Here is a 15,508-nt window from a genome sequence, read left to right on the forward strand (position 1 = left end):
AAGGCCTTGAATCAGAGCCTAGACCCTATGTCTACTCTGGAAAGGTTATTCATAAGACAAGTGGCAGAATATAAGACAGAAAAAAACTTGGCAGGTGAGGCTAGGCATAAGACAGATCGAGAAAGCATGGAGGGGAGAAGTTACACCAACATTTATTGATCACCTACTACATGCTGGAACTGGGAATACAGCAATGAATAGTCCTTAACCTCATGGAGCTCAAGGTCTAGAATGTGGAGACTGAACTAAACACAGTGGCTGAGAAATGCGATGGGAAGTAATAAATAAAACAAGGGAGAGTGCTCCAGAGCAGAGAGACAAATGGCCAATGGCACGTGGGAAGATATGCAACATTAGTTAATTATTAGAGAAACGCAAATAAAAGGCAAAATAAGATACCATTTCACACCCATTAGGATGACTAGCATTTAAAAAAACAGAAAATAACAAATATTGGCAAAGAAGTGGGGAAATTGGAGCCGTGGTGCATTGCTGATGGGAATGCACAATTGTGTAGCCACTTTGGAAAACAGTATGGCAGTTTCTCAAAAAATTAAACATAGAATTACCATATAATCCAGCAATTCCACTTCTGGGGACATACCCAAAAGAACCGAAAGCAGAGATTTGGACAGAAATTTGTACACCCATGTTCATGGCAGCGTCACTCACAGTAGTTAATGAATGGAAGCCACCCTAGTGGCTATCAACAGATAAATAGATAAGCAAAATGTAGTACACAATGGAAGGCTTGAACAAGAAGGAAAGCCTGGGCTGGTCCTGTAGCCTAATGGTTAAGGCTGCCAAATCCCATATAGCCAACCATAGTTTGAGTCCTGGCCCCAGTGGCTTGAAATACGCACCAGGGGTCCAGCATGTGACATAGTGGTTGAGGCTGACCAAAGTTAGAGTCCTGAACCTGGCAGCTTGTTTTCTCACTTTCTCTTTCTCTCTCTCTCTTTCTCTCTCTGGTGACTGCACATGCCCTATAGCAAATTAATATTTTTTAAGAATTATTTTTATTTAGCTATTTATTTATTTTATTTTATTTGACCAGAGAGAGACAAAGAGAGAGAAAGCAAGTCACCAGGTCTGGGACTCGAACCGCGGTCAGCTATGTGGGAGTCCCACACCCTTAACCACCACACTACCTGCTGGTCCTGCCCTATAGCAAATCTAAAATAATAATAATAATGATAATAATAATAAAATTAAAATAAATAATTCTTTTTAAAAAATCTTGGAAACACATAGGCCATATAAGTGCCCAATATGTTTGTGCCCAAAATTTCCATGGGATCGAGAAATGGAGGAAAAGGTATTGCAGCATGACCACACCCCACTGGGGGATGCTTTCTTCCTCTCCCTCTCTCTGTTTCTCTCTGGTGGGTACAGACACTTTCTGGCAATAAAAATGATAATCATGACAATAATAATAACAAAGAAATGAAAGGAAAGAAATAATGTCATATGCTACAACTCGGATTGGCTGGACCATGAAGACATTATGCTAAGTGAAACCAATCACAAAAGGACAAATACTGTGTGATTTGATTTGTATGAAGAATCCAGAGTGGTCGAATTTATAAAGACAGAAAGTAAAAAGGTAGTTGGTTACCATGGGGCTGGGGGTAGGGAAATGCAGAGTTAGTGTTTAACAGGTACAGAGTTTCAGTTTGGGAAGATGAAAAAGTTCTGGAGATAGATGGTGGTGATGGTTGCACAAAAATGCAAATGTACTTAATACCACTGAGCGTCCACGTCCAATGATTACAATGGTAAGTTTTATGTTACGCATATTTTGCCACAATCAATTTTAGAACAGGCAGTCGTGTCCATAGCATTATAGTTAAATACTATGCGCTGGGAGCCAGATACCATGTAGTCGACCATAGTTGGAGTCCAGGACCCAGTGGTTTAAAAAACACCCAGGCATGTGCATGTACATGCCCAAAATCCTGATGGGATGGGGAAATGGAAGGAGAAGGATTGTGATGTGACCATGCCCTGTTGGGCTGTGCTTTCTCTCTCTTGTGCATGATGTGTACGTGTGCATGCATCCTCAAGCAATACATATATTTTCATTTAAAAGATTTTTTTTTTGGCGATGTTTTTTCGCTATAGGGCGCGTGCGTTCGCCAGACAGACAGAGAGAGACATAGAGACAGGAAGCAAGAAATCACCCCCCAGGGGGGATGGTCACACCACAATCCCTTCTCCTCCATTCTCCTCTCGGGATCTTGGGCACGCATGCACACGCGCCTGGCGTGAGTTTTAAGCCACCGGGTCCGGGACACGAACTGTGGTTGACTACGTGGGAGTCCAGCGACATAGCCATTACGCTAACTGCTGGTTCCCTCATTTAAAAGATTTTTAAAGGGGGACCAGGAGATGGCGTAATGGTTATATCACTGGACTCCCGCATAGTTGACCACAGTTCGAGTCCCGGACCCAGTGGCTTACACTCATGCCAGGCATGTGTGCCTGTGTGCCCAAGATCCTGAGAGGAGAATGCAGGAGAAGGGATTGTGGAGTGGCCATTCCCCCCTGAGGGGTGATTTCTCACTTTATCTCTGTCTTTCTGACAAGCACATGAACCCTATAGCAAAAACTTCTCCCCCCCCCAAAAAAAAAAAAAAGATTTTAAAAAAGAAAGAAAGCAGGTAAGAGGGAAAAGTAGCACTGAGCAGAGAGACACTGTTTTACATGGGAAGATCTTGGGAGGGTGCATGGATTGAGTGCCATCTGAGCAGAGACATATGCTCAAGAGAGGGAATAGGGAAAGGGGTGTACCAGGCAGGGGTCCAGGTACTGGTACCAAAGCCTACCCAGGCAGACACCCTGAGGTGAGGAAGAAGGGACATTCTAGGAGGTGAAACTGCAGGGAGAACAGAGACACTCACAGCCTCAGAGGCTCTGGCTTAGAGAGACCAGACCTGGGGGAGGGAAGGTGTATGGGTCAGAGGTCCAGAACCAAGGAGACAGCCTTGGTTTAACCATAGAGAGCCTGAGGAAGGGACCCTGCACAGAGGCGCAGGTGGAATGCAGGAATGAACCAACAAGGGATAGGGAAGCAGTGGAGGACACATCGCAGCAGGAGACTGTTAGCAACCCCGAGTGTGGAGTGCAGAGGGAGGAAACCGAAAGCCAGAGACTGGCTTGAAGAACCGAGGAAGAGGGGCTGCTGGACCAGAGCTGGAGAGGACCTCTGCAGGGGATAAATATCTGACTGGTCTCTCCTCCCACCCTCCATTCTCCTGGTGATGCCTCCCCTCCAGTGCACCCAGATGCCAAGAGAAGGGAGCCTGGATAACTGGTCTGTAGAGGTCAGCCTTCTCCAGGCTGGGCAGAGAAAGGCAGAGAATGGACCCAGAGGAGCAAACAGAAAATCCAGCGCAGATGGCCATGCCATTTGTTGAAATGAGCAACTCAGAGAAGGAGCACTTTGAGGAGAATTAGCAGGATAGGTAGACAAACCAAGAGAGGTCCGTCCCGTTGAGCCAGGACAAGGGAGTGGCAAGGGGGTCAAGGCCTCCCAGGTCTGGTAGAAGAGAGGGTCCCCAAGCACCTCAGGAAGTTTGCTTGCAGCCGGCTTGCAGGCCCCAGTCCCCTTCTCTCCTGAAGCAGCTCCCATTGTGACGTGTAGGAGACAAGGGCTGTAGAGGTAGAGGAGGGGAAGGCAGGGGAGGGGAAGGCAGGAAGAGGGGTGCCCAGCCAGAGCAAAGTATTCCCAGGCACTAGTGCCAAACTGAGTTGAGGCCAGAATGGTCAGGAACCAGATCAGTGTGGTCAGGTTTCATAAAGCCAGCTTCATTTTAGGAATGGGCTTTTCCCTGAGATGATGCCACATCCCTGTACCCGTTCTGGCTTTCCTCCACCCCATCCATACACCTAGTCATGGCTCCTCTAGTGAGGGGAGACCTGTAGGTGCTCCCAGGACCCTCTACCAGCCCTCAGTCTGTCTACTCCCTGCTCTGCTCCAGAGGCCCAGCCAGGCAAAGGGGGTAACTCTGCCTGGGAAGGGGGAGCAGATGAAATATTTATGCAGCCGGAAGGTAGGAGAGCAGCAGAGGACTGCCCCAGGGCTATGGGACTGCCGCAGTGGCAGCAGCTGTAGCCCACTCCTCTCCCCTGCCCTCAATCTTTGTTCCGCAAACAGTGTGAGTGCTAATATCCTAACCTCCTCCGCCCCCTGCCCCCCCCCCACACACACACACATCCCAATCTGAAGCAGAGGCACAGTGGCATGCACCTGTAATCCCAGCTCCTGGGGAGGCTGAAGCAGGGAGATTCCAAGTTTAGGACTGGCCTGAGCAACATAGCAAGACCTTGTCTTTAAAAATAAAGAGCCAGGCAGCCCTACGGCTTAGTGGTTAAGGGAGCTAGATCCCACATGACTGATCGTGGGGTTCAAATCCCAGCCTGGGACTTGAAAAACATGCCGTGGCCATGGGTGCCCAAAATCCCGACAGAACGGAGACGGGATTATGGTTGACCACACCCACTAGGTAATGCTGTCTCCCTCTCCTTTTCTCTTTCTGTTTCTCTATCTCTGGTAAATACATGCCCCCTGTAGTAAATTTAAAAGTAAAAATAAAAAGCCATGCTTAGGGATTGGCCGGTGGCATGGTGGTTAAGGGCACTGGACTCCCACATGGTTGACTGGGATTCAGGACCTGGACCTGGCAGCTTGCTTTCTCACTTTCTCTCTCTCTCTCTCTCTCTCTCCCTGGTCAAAATTAAAATAAGTAAATAAATAAAATCATTCTTTTTTGGAAAAAAAAAATGTTCAGTGAGGTAAGCTTGCAGTCCCAGCTGGGAGCTGAGGTAGGACTTGACAAAACTCTGTTTAAAAATAAATAAATCCATACAGCCAAGAGATGGTACGGTGGTTGGGGTGCTGGACTCTCACATGGCGGACCAGGGTTCCAGTCCCAGACCTAGAAGCTTCCTTTCTCACTTTCTCTCTCTCAAACTCTCTGGCAAGTGCATGTGCCCTACAACAAATTAAAAATGAAAATAAAAATAATTAAAAATAAAAACAACTAAATACATTTTTTAATAAATAAATAAATCCATGCTCCAGGCACCTGACTGGCCTTCAACCTCAGCTTCTGCTGCCCAGGCCTGCCACAGGCAGGCTGGAAGTAGGGGACTCCTCACTCCCGGGTCGCACTAGGGAAAGGTCTCTGTTTCCAGCGCCCCTACCCCTGTTGGTGCACTCACTGAAAAGGCCGAAGGAAAGACAGGAGCTGTGAGACGAGATGGACAGGCCGCCCAAAGCCACACAGGAAGTAACCAGAGGGTGATTTGAATTCAAACCCAGCAACACCGAAAGGCCAGCGATTTCATTCACAAAATCTTTTCCCTGTTGGAAGATGTCCCTTTGCCTCCTCCACCATGCCCAGCCTTGGTCCGGCCACCAGAAAGGGATGACAGGGCATCCTGGGGGCGTCTCTCAGTCTGACCCTGGCGCCCTCTTAGACACCATCAGCCGGGATAGTGGCCTGACAAGATCTTTGGATACCGAATGCCACTCCCAGATTCAAATTATTTAATAACTTCCTCTGCTCCGCGGAGGGAGGCCTCCATGCCTGCAGAGGGCGCTGTGGAACCAGACGCTGAGCCGCTCTGGCGAGCGAGCGGACAGGGAGGCCGCCTCCATGGTGGTGCGCTGTCCAGCATTTCGCGGCCCCGGCGGGGGGCCCGGGGGCGCGGGGACGGGGGGGCAGCGGAGCGGTCCTGTCCAGCCGAGCCGAGGAGGCGACCCGGACAACCTGGGCCGGAGGGTCTGGCTCCAGCGCCCGACAGAGCGCGGCGGTCAGCAGGGAGGTGAGAGCCCCTGGTGGGGCGGGGGCATTTCCCAATGGGGCTGGGGCTGGGTTGAATCTTGGGCCTCCCCAACCGGCTAGGGATAGGGTCTGCAGGCCCGGGAGCAGAGGGTCGCGGTTAGGGGGCTGCTAGAGTGTCCGTCCGGATGTTCGAAGCACCTGGGGAACAGAGATGAGAGACGTGGTCCATGTCACTGAGAGGGCTGGAGAAAGTGAGAACCCTGAAGGGTCATGAACAAGAGTCCCCTGGGCATAAATGACCATGACCAGGCCCTTGAGGATTTCCCAAAGCAGTCCAATTGTCAACCAAGAAGAAGGACCTACTCCCCAGGGAAGGGAGACGGTGCAGGGACCCTGTGGGGATGCTGGTCACTGACAGGGGCGGAGGGAGCAGGCTCCCGCCTGGATGCCGGGCCTCTGTCCAGCAGGGGGTGTCGGAAGAGGGGACAGTCTGGCCTCTTTCCCAGCTGCCCAAATGCCTCTGGGGAAACAGGAGCTGGCAACAAGAACTGGGTCTCACACAGGATGGCATTTACTCTCACACTGGGAAGAGGATGGAGGACACAGAAGAGAAAATAGCCACTAGGGCGGGAGGGGGGGGTTGTCTCTTTGGCCTCTCTGGATGTGCAGAGAGTTTCTAGAGCTCAGAGTGGTCTCAGCCCCAGAGCGAATTCCTAGTAAAGAGGAGAGCTAAGAAAAAGACGCAGCCTCTGCCTTGCATCCTCCTCCCCCTCCTTCCCAGGGCTCCTGCCTGGACAGTATTAGAGCCTTCTGCAGTTCCTGCTCCTGGCAGCAGGTTCACTGTGGGATGGATTTGAGGGGAGCAAGAGAAGGGAACCCTGGTCCGACCTGGTGCTCCAGCGGCTGTGCTATAACCAAGCCACAACACCTCTCTCCCGTAAGACCTCACCCCTCACCACTTCCGGCCTCAGTGGGTCTGGGTGGTCTTTTGTCCTGTGTCAAGAGAAAAGGCAGGTACTTTGATGCAGAGCAGGGCAGAGGCTGGAGAGTTCCTCTGTCCATGGGGCATTTTAAGGTTATGGCCCCAGCTGGTTCCAGATTCTTTCTAAGCCAGAAATAGGCCCAAGCTGGCTAGGAAATTGCTCCCACTCAACACCACCTTTTTGGTTCCTTAACTTTATGCCCCATCCCACTCTCCTGTGGGGTGGAGGAGGAATTCTTGAAGAGTGACTAAAGAGTCAAATGGGTTTTAAGAGGTGGGGTAGGTGAACTGGAGTTGCGGACTCTCAAGTGAGAGAGACATTGGATCAGACCTAGATTATGTGACCTCAGGAGCTTAATCTTTCTGAGTCTGTTTGCCAGACTGTGAAACAGGTAGAGTGTCAACAATCTCTACTTCGTTGCTGAATGAAATAATCCAGATAATGGAGGGGAAACCACTTTTAAGCTATAAAACGCTGGGTGAGCATTAGTAAATAGAATGCAAGTAATAATTTCTCACAGAGAAACTGGATAATGGTAGAAATGTGTTCAGTGCTGTTTGAAGCAAGTCTTTCTCTGCCGGAGGAGGAGACATTGGTGGAGGGCCTCGTACAAGACCGTGTGCTCGGCACAATGGCAGAGTTGACCTCGTTAATCCTCACAAAGCTTCATCGTTGTCCCTGTTTCACAGCTAAGAAGCAAGGTTTGAGTGACTTTCCCAAGGTCATGAAGCCACTCGAGCTGTCTTCCCTGGGGAGGGGAGTGCTGCTGCTGATCTGTCCAGCCTCTCGATACAGGAGCTATTAAATGCTGACTTCTTGATTCATAATGCCGGCTTTACAGGTGGAGAGCCTGAGGCACATGGGTGAGAGTGTGCAGTGCAGTGAGGAAGTGACTCCCCCAAGGTCACTGGGATATTTGGAGTTGGACTGTACTTTGAACTGGCCAGCTGGATCCCCCACTGCAGCCTACCCCCACCACTGTCCCACCTGCCAAAGGGGACATATGGGTCTGGAAGGCCTATCTGCTCTCTGCTATATCCACTTCTACCTCCACTGCCTACCAGCTTCTTGCTGACCTCAGCGAGCTGGTGACTGCTTGTTCCTCCCTGAGTGGTTAACCCTTGCCCCCTGAGATGGCCAGTGGTCACGAGCAGCTGCCAGCACTTCTGGAGCCAGCCTCCCCTACTGACTTTTCTCCCAGGGACAGAAGTCTTAGCTCCTCCTGCCTCAGCAGCCAGCCAGGGGCACTGCTGGGCAGATAGGAGAGCCCAGCTACTCTTCCTTAACTCACATGCGTGTTCTGAGCCCCTGCCCAGGGACTTGTGCTTCACATATGTGATCTCATCTCATTCTCATGTGACCTGGAACCTAGGTGTGCTGTCTTCCTTTCACAGAGGAGCAAACCAAGACCTGGAAGTGTGACATGACTTTCCCAAGGTCACAGAACAAGGTCTTGGCACAACCCAAGCCCACTGCCTCAGTGCCTCCAGGTGCTTTCCACAACGTCGCTCTGTCCTCAATTCTCCATGCTTTCTGGGGTGAGGGTCAACCGGGGCATTATGGGCCAGTGGGCATGTGTGTGTATGGGGGAGGGGATTGAAGGTAACTGAAGTTCTCTGAAACAGGAGTCCAAGGACCTTTCTGTGCCCAGCTTATCTTGGCTCCTATGTGGCCTCAAACAGGTACCCTCTCATCTCTGGGCACACGTCCCCAACCATAAAATGATGGGATCTGACTAAATGACTCTTCCACAGACCCTCTGTCAGCAGCAAGATTTTAAGATTTCCTTGCTTTATAAATCTGTATGTTTGCAAACCTGTGGTTCCCTCAGCAATGGTAGAAGTCACCTCCACTGTTTGAAAGATTGATTTATTAGTTAAAATTGAGATCTAGAATTCACCTATTCATCCTCCAGGTTTAGATTTGGAGTCTAAACTAAAGGGGGAAATATGGCTTGCAGAGGCCCCCTGGCTCACCTGGAAATCCCAGGAATCTTTGGCTGAACCAGGACCAGGTCCTTCCTGCCCAGATTTGAGGTGACCTACAGAGACACCACAGATGCCCTCCAAAATGCCCTCCTCCCAGGGTTGTTTGTCAGAGCCCAGGGGGCCCTTGCACCCACATGCACAGGTCCAGTGAAGCAGCAGGGGTGCAGTGATTGAGGTTTATTTATGGAGTTTTGGAGAGAAGGAATTTTGCAGCTGGTACTCTAAAGAGAGGAGACAGGGCCCTGCCAGAAGAATTGAGTCGGTATGGCAACTAGTCCAGGCTGAGTGGGGAGGAACGGGAGAAGTTCCTTCTCAGGTCCGACACCTTGGCTCAGTAAATGGGTGGAAAGCTTCAAGACAGGAAAGGGTTTTAGGAGGGGAGAAGGGATCCAGGAGGGGGACTTACTGAAGGGCCAGAGGCTCAGGAGAATAAGGGAGGTTCAGTGAGGCAGGAAGGGCTCAAGATGTGGTGCTCTGAGAGAAGTCTAGTAAGTGGAGAGGAGTTAGATGAGGGGAGGAGCTGGGTGAGATGGTGGTTGTGGAGGGGGTTAGTAAGTGGGGTATCAGAGAGGAGGATAGGGTCAAAGAGAGAACGGAGGCTCAGAAGAACAGCAGGGCTTGTGACAAGGGAGGGACTCATTACAGACAAATACAGGCCTAGGTCTTCCTGTGCCTTAGCGCCTGCTGACGCCTCTGGGTTCCTGCCCTTTCGCTCTCTTCTGGGTCATGAGCACAGGAGGGCAGCAGCGCCAGCCCCAGAAGCCCAGCCCTGTTGGTCCCATGCCACCCAGAATGGGGCTGTCAGGGGGCCTGGGCAGGAGAGCCAGGTCTGGATCTGCTGGGCTATCTACTGGCCTAGGAGAAAGTCTTCAGTGGCTGTGTGTGCCCCTTGGCTCCTGAGCAGCCCTCCATTCCCAGGGACACCCCCTGCAGCCAAAAGCCGCCTGCCCATCAGTCTGCAATGCCGCTTCCTCGGCAGTCAGCCTGGCCTCAGCCTCCTGCCGCCCCCGCCCTGGCCACCTGCCCACTGCAGAGGCTGCTGTGCCAGCCGAAGCTGGCGGACAGTGCCCAGCTCTCTCAGCATCCTTCCAGGGCCTATAGGGACTGTGCAGACGCTCATGCCCAGTTCCCAGACCCTGGAATCCAGGCAGCTGCAGAGCCTTCCCCACCATCTTCCTCCAGAACTCCCCAGGATGGAGTCAGAAAAGTAGGTTGGATTGAGGCCTCTTGTATTGATGTGAAGAATGGCACATCGTCATTGTACAGTACTTGGGAAATACAGGAACTAAGGAGAAAATAAAACTCATCAATGGTCCCACCACCCAGACATACCCATGTTGGACATGGTGAGGTATTTCTTTGCAGGATTTTTCCTGGTGTTCATAGGTACGTAGAATTGAATAGCTGGGAACACACTGTTGGAGGAGAACTGCATCCTAGTTTTCATTCATTTTTTATGTCTTTTTTTTTTTAAATAGTTTGCTATAGGGCACATGGGCTTGTCATAGAGATAAAAAGAGAGTGCAAAATCACCCCTGGGGGGGGGCGGTAGCCACTCCACAATCCCTTCTCCTTCAGTCTCCTCTCAAGATTTCGAGCACACGTTCCTGGTGTGTTTCTCAAGCTGCTAGGACCAGGACTCAAACTGCATAATTGGTCATGTGGGATCCAGGCACCCTAACCATCACACCACCAGCTGGCCCCTTATTCATCTATCATGTACGTTCTCTGGTGTCTTGAAAGATTTAATTATTTAAAAACTCTTTTAAAGGCTTATTCATTTATTTCTTCCATGAGAAAGAGTTACAGAGACAGAAAGACAGACACCCCCAACAGGGTGTTCAAGCCATGATCCACCTCCAGCTTCAGCCAGCCTGGATTATAAACCAACATGTGTCCAGTGTGCTCAGAGAGGTGTTGGGATATGAACTCAAGACCTTTCCCCTGTGAGTCCATTGTCTTACCACTGTGCCATCAGCTGGCCCCAAAATTCTTCAAAATAGACACTTCTAATAGCCATGTAGAGGCTGGACATGGGTGGAACTGCTTCCCATGGAGAGTTGTGGAGAGTTTCACCCCTGTCTCAGTCACCTTGGGTAGGCACGCCTTGGGGTCTTCTGGCTGTGGGATCCCCTTGGAGAAGATGGCTTTATGGCCTGTGACAGGTCAGCTAGAAAGGGAGGATGGCCTGCTTCTTCCTCTATACACCCCTCTGCCAGGGACAGAGCTGCTGGGGAAGGCAGAGCATGAGAGTCGCCCTCCCCCTGGAGAGTGTGAGACCCGGGCCCACCTAGAGCTCAGGAGAAAGAGCTCAGAGCTGGAATCGGGATTCTCAACCTCCCGTGCTCCTATTTCCTCCCCTGTAAGATGGGCATAATAATATCTGCCTCTAAGTGTGATGAGAAATGACTCAGGTAACAGATTCGAAAGCAAAACTCCAGTGCACTCCCAAGAGATGGCAGTTACCATCTGAGGGAGTGAGACGATGTAATAGACATTTAGGGAGCCCCTCTATTTTCTGGGTGCAGTATGGGCCCTGAGGACACAGAGGTGAATCAGACACTGAACGTAACCTTGAGGAGCTCATGGGCTGGTGGGGAGGGAAGCTGCTGACAGTGACAACCCACTGAGGGCCCGCTAGCACTACGATGTCCACAGTGATGTGAGTAGCCGGAGGAGACATCTGGAAGAGGTGACATTGAGGTTGGGCCTTGGAGAATGACAGGAAGGTGCCAGGCGGAGAAGGCAGGGGAGCGGCATTCCAGAGAACAGCATGGGGGACAGCACAAGGGTATGAAAAGTCCCAGCTGATTAAGGGGATAAATTACCCTGTGTAGCCATAGCATGGAGGGCATACCTGGTGATAACGGGCAGCCCAGTGAGAGTGGTAGGCTGGGTTGGGCCTTGAAAGACCTTGAAACCCATTGCAAAAGCTGGAAATTATCTGGAAAGTAGAGTCATGGAAGGTTTTGGAGCAGTGCCATAAAATGGTCAGATTTGCACTTCAGGAAGCCCACTTGGGTTGCAGTAGGCACTTCAGGAAGCCCACTTGGGTTGCAGTAGGAGCGATGGAAAGAGACTGAGGGCAGAGGGGCCAGCGGGAAGGCAGCCGTGTCCATCTGGAAGGGGGTGGCACAACTGAAAAGGGGGCAGGCTGGAGACATGCCTCTGGGTGATCTGACATGCTCCAGGCTAGGCCCACTGGAAGCAGGGCAGGGGCAGGAGGGGTGGGCGGCCTAGCTCTCACACTCCTCTGCAGCTGATGCCATGGCCCTTGGTATCAGAGACACCAGGTTGAGGGAGTGGGCTTCAGGACTGGGCAAGCAGCCGAGCCACCCTTTACCTCAGTAAGGTGCCAGTGGAGCTTTTTTCAGGGAAGGAGGGAAGCTGGGACATGGTGGGTCCTGCCTCTGGGCAGTACTGTCCTCACCCCTGGCTGGCCCTGACACATGCTTCTTGGTTCTTAGGAGCTATTCATTATCTTCCCCGGAACCCCTCTCTCTTCTCTGCCTCTCAGGCGCTCTCTTCCTCTGTCCTCTGCTCTCCAGACATTAGAAGACAGAGATGGTTGTTCATTTATTCATGCAGCTAACATTCGCTCAGCACCTCCTCTGAACTTAGCTCCACTATTGTCATTATTCCTGAGCGCTCTGCTAGGTCCCGGGTCAAGGGAGGACAAGGCAGTCCTTGCACCTGAGCAGGTTCAGTCTAGTAAGGAGCAAGGCCCATAAGCTGGAAACGTTTCTGGATGGAATATGGGTCATGGGGAGCATGAGGGCTGCCGGGGCACTGGTGCAGGGAAGGGTTGCTTGCCTGGGTGACTTTGGAGCTGGCTTCACAGATGGACCTCATAGAACAGGTACAGCTTTGGCAAGGAGAAGGACATTTCTGGCCAAGGGAACAGAAGAAGCAGATATGTGGAGAAAGAAAGAGCACCAGGCACTTGGGGAATAGCGTGACTGGAGAGAGAAGCCTCGTGAGGGTCCTTAAGGCCAGGTGAGGCTGTCTGGCCTTTTTCTCGTGGGCAGTAAAGGATGTAGAGTGTTTGCAGCAGGTAAGCACACTCTCAAAACTGTCTCAGGAAGGTCACCCCTGAAGGCAGGCATGATTTGAACAGATGGAAAGAACAGGGGCCTGCGGTGTGTTTTCAGGACTCTGGTCACATGGCCTAGGGCCTCTCTTTCTGTGGCTCAACTCGTCCCACCCTGGGACTCTCAGAACCATTGCAGACATGATCTCCAGGTACAGAGTACCTGCCTCTGTATTTCCAGAATGGTCCATGAGAAGCAAACTCCTAGGACTCACCCAAAGTGACTGATGTCCAATCTGAACATAGGGCTGGGCATCTGCGTTTTCCAGAGCTCCCAGGTGACCGTGAGTGCTGGAGCTGGGAACCAGTGCCTTGTTGCTTTGCTCAAACCTCTGCCCTCTTCCTCCACCTCCTTCAACTTCAGGCTCTGCTCAGACCTCTCTGTGGTGCCTTGCTCCGGCTCTGTCCTGGGAGTCCCCGAGGGCCAGGACTGCTTCTTCTTGGCCCTTTTGATACTCTGTTCTGACTGGTCATTTACCCTTCTGACTTCTTTGGCATTTCCCATGTACCAAGCACTGCTGCGTGCATTAATTCATTCTCAGCACATCTTATGGAGTAGATGAGTCACAGCTGAGGAAACTGAGGCACAGAGAGGTTAACACTATCGCCCATGTCACAGCTAAGAGGTGGCAGAACCACTGAGGCAGCACTCTTCTGTGATGCCCAGGACTGATGGCTCTCTGAGGGCGTGTTGCTCTTCGCTGCAGGTCCCCTACGACACAGGTCTGGCATGTAGGAGTGCTCAGTCTCTGTCTCCCCACCTGTGGGATGGGCTGAAGGCTGGCCATGCCTGCCCACAGCTGCTCTGAAGCTGGGGAAGTCCATGGCCCTGACGGGGGTTATCAGCTGTGAGGTCCTTGGTCTGAGCTGGGGCAGGGGCAGCAGGGGCTCCTCTCTGGACAGTTTCCCCAGACAGGAGATCATTCCCCCTCCTCTGCTGTGCTGAGCTTCAGCCTTTCCACAGAAATCAGACCTTCTCAACCCTGTCAGAGGCCTGGGGAGGACTTGTAGCTGGGCTGGGGTCAGATGAAGATTCTGGGGCCGATGGCAGAGCACGGTGGGGACTCGGAGCAGCCACTGTTCCCAGTCGACCTTAAGGAGCGTGCCCCTTCCCAGAGCAAGAAACCCTCCCCCTGACCCCCACCACTGCTGCCTCCCACCCACAATCCCTCGGGAGCTGTGGGTTATTGTCAATTATGTTGTTAATTAACTGCTTAATTAACTATTTAGGCTAATCAGATTAATTGACATTAATTGGTTACCATTTGTCAAGGACCCTGAAAAGCTGTGCCTCTCAAAGTTGAAGTGTGTGACTGGCTTTGGGCAGGGAGGTCGGGCAGGAGCTGTCACCACGCAGCAGAGCTGGGTTGAGCAGGTGGCAGGTGGCAGTAGGACCAAGGACACCAGGACTGCTGGGCAGGAACCACGCCTCCTGGCAGCAGCCCTCAGGCTTGGGCCCTGGGCCTCTGAGCTGTGGCCCCTCACACATCCCACCCTGGAAAGCACATCACCCCTGCTTCTCCCTTCGCTGCATAAAAAAGACATGACAGGAGGTGGGGGGAAAGAGCGAGAAAAGTCCCTGCCTGTGTCCCTAAGGGCTATAAAGACCTCAGAGGGGGAGAGACCTTAAAATCCTAAATACGCCGTGATATAAGTAGGTCACCACATAACCACTGCTGGAATGAAGTGCGCACACTTAGTCAAAAAGAAAAAAAAAAGGAAGGATGAGCAGTAGAGGGTAGATAAAATATGCAAAATATTAGACTGTGATAAAATGATCAGATTTGCATTATTTAGTCAATTTCAGCCCCCAAAACCCTCAGTACATTTTTATGCCTGTTTTAAAACACAACTTACAGTTTTAAATTACAGCACTTGAAACAAAAACATCAAAAAAGCTACTCTGAAATGTATCCTGCGTTTCAGGGGGGGAAAAGCCAACCCACTCAAAAATGGGAGTGAGAATTCGCCTTTGGAGCTATTCTCTCACAGTTAAATGGCTCCCTCACCTAGTCCGATGCTGGGCTGAGAGTTGGGAGCCTGTGGTCTAATCTTGACTTTTCCACTGACCGCCTGAGGGTCCCTTTCCATTTCCCTTTCCTCGGTGACAGATCCCTGGCCTGTCTTCCTGAGAGAGTGCTTACATGGAACAGAGGAGGGGTGGGTTCCAAGTATACCCGAGATGCATACAAATGTGAGAGGAGAAGTGGGGTCCATTTTGGTGGAGGGTCAGGCTCCCAACATGGGGGAGGTGCTTCCCAGGCAGGAGGGGTTCCCCGCTTGGTGACAGAGATTACTAGCTCAGTAAGGGAAGACCTGGAGAATGAATAGGGGGTCTTTCTCTCCTCCTTTGCTGCCCGAGTGCAGCCCCTGGGAGAGGAAGGACTGGGAGAGACTGGAAGCTGTTGCCTGCCAACCAGAGGCGCATCTGGATCGATGGGAAAGCCAGGCGATGCTCCAGCCCCCAGCCCGGCTCTCTTTGATCTCAGCCGGCCCAGCAGAAACCTGGGGGGGGATGCCCTGGGCAGCCTGCCTGATTAGAGCTGAGTCAATAGAGGGAATTTTCCATAATGAGATTGTGTGGGCAGTAGAGGCAGCTGCCCCGGCTTCTCTGTCACCCTCCCCGGTGGGTGGAAGGGGCCTGTCTGTCCAGCA

General features: G+C 51.7%; 1 protein-coding gene across 1 annotated transcript in view; it reads left to right on the forward strand.

Moving 5' to 3' along the window:
* The first annotated feature begins 5,724 nt into the window (after positions 1-5,724).
* SRRM3 (serine/arginine repetitive matrix 3) overlaps positions 5,725-15,508 on the forward strand; it is a 68,695-nt gene continuing 58,911 nt past the window's right edge. Inside the window, exon 1 of the mRNA XM_027774633.1 lies at positions 5,725-5,832. The gene's annotated coding sequence lies outside the window, so the exon portion shown is untranslated. The remainder of the gene's footprint in view (positions 5,833-15,508) is intronic.

This window comes from Tupaia chinensis, unplaced genomic scaffold, assembly GCF_000334495.1.
Source record: "Tupaia chinensis unplaced genomic scaffold, TupChi_1.0 Scaffold000465_1, whole genome shotgun sequence".
NCBI lineage: Eukaryota > Metazoa > Chordata > Mammalia > Scandentia > Tupaiidae > Tupaia > Tupaia belangeri.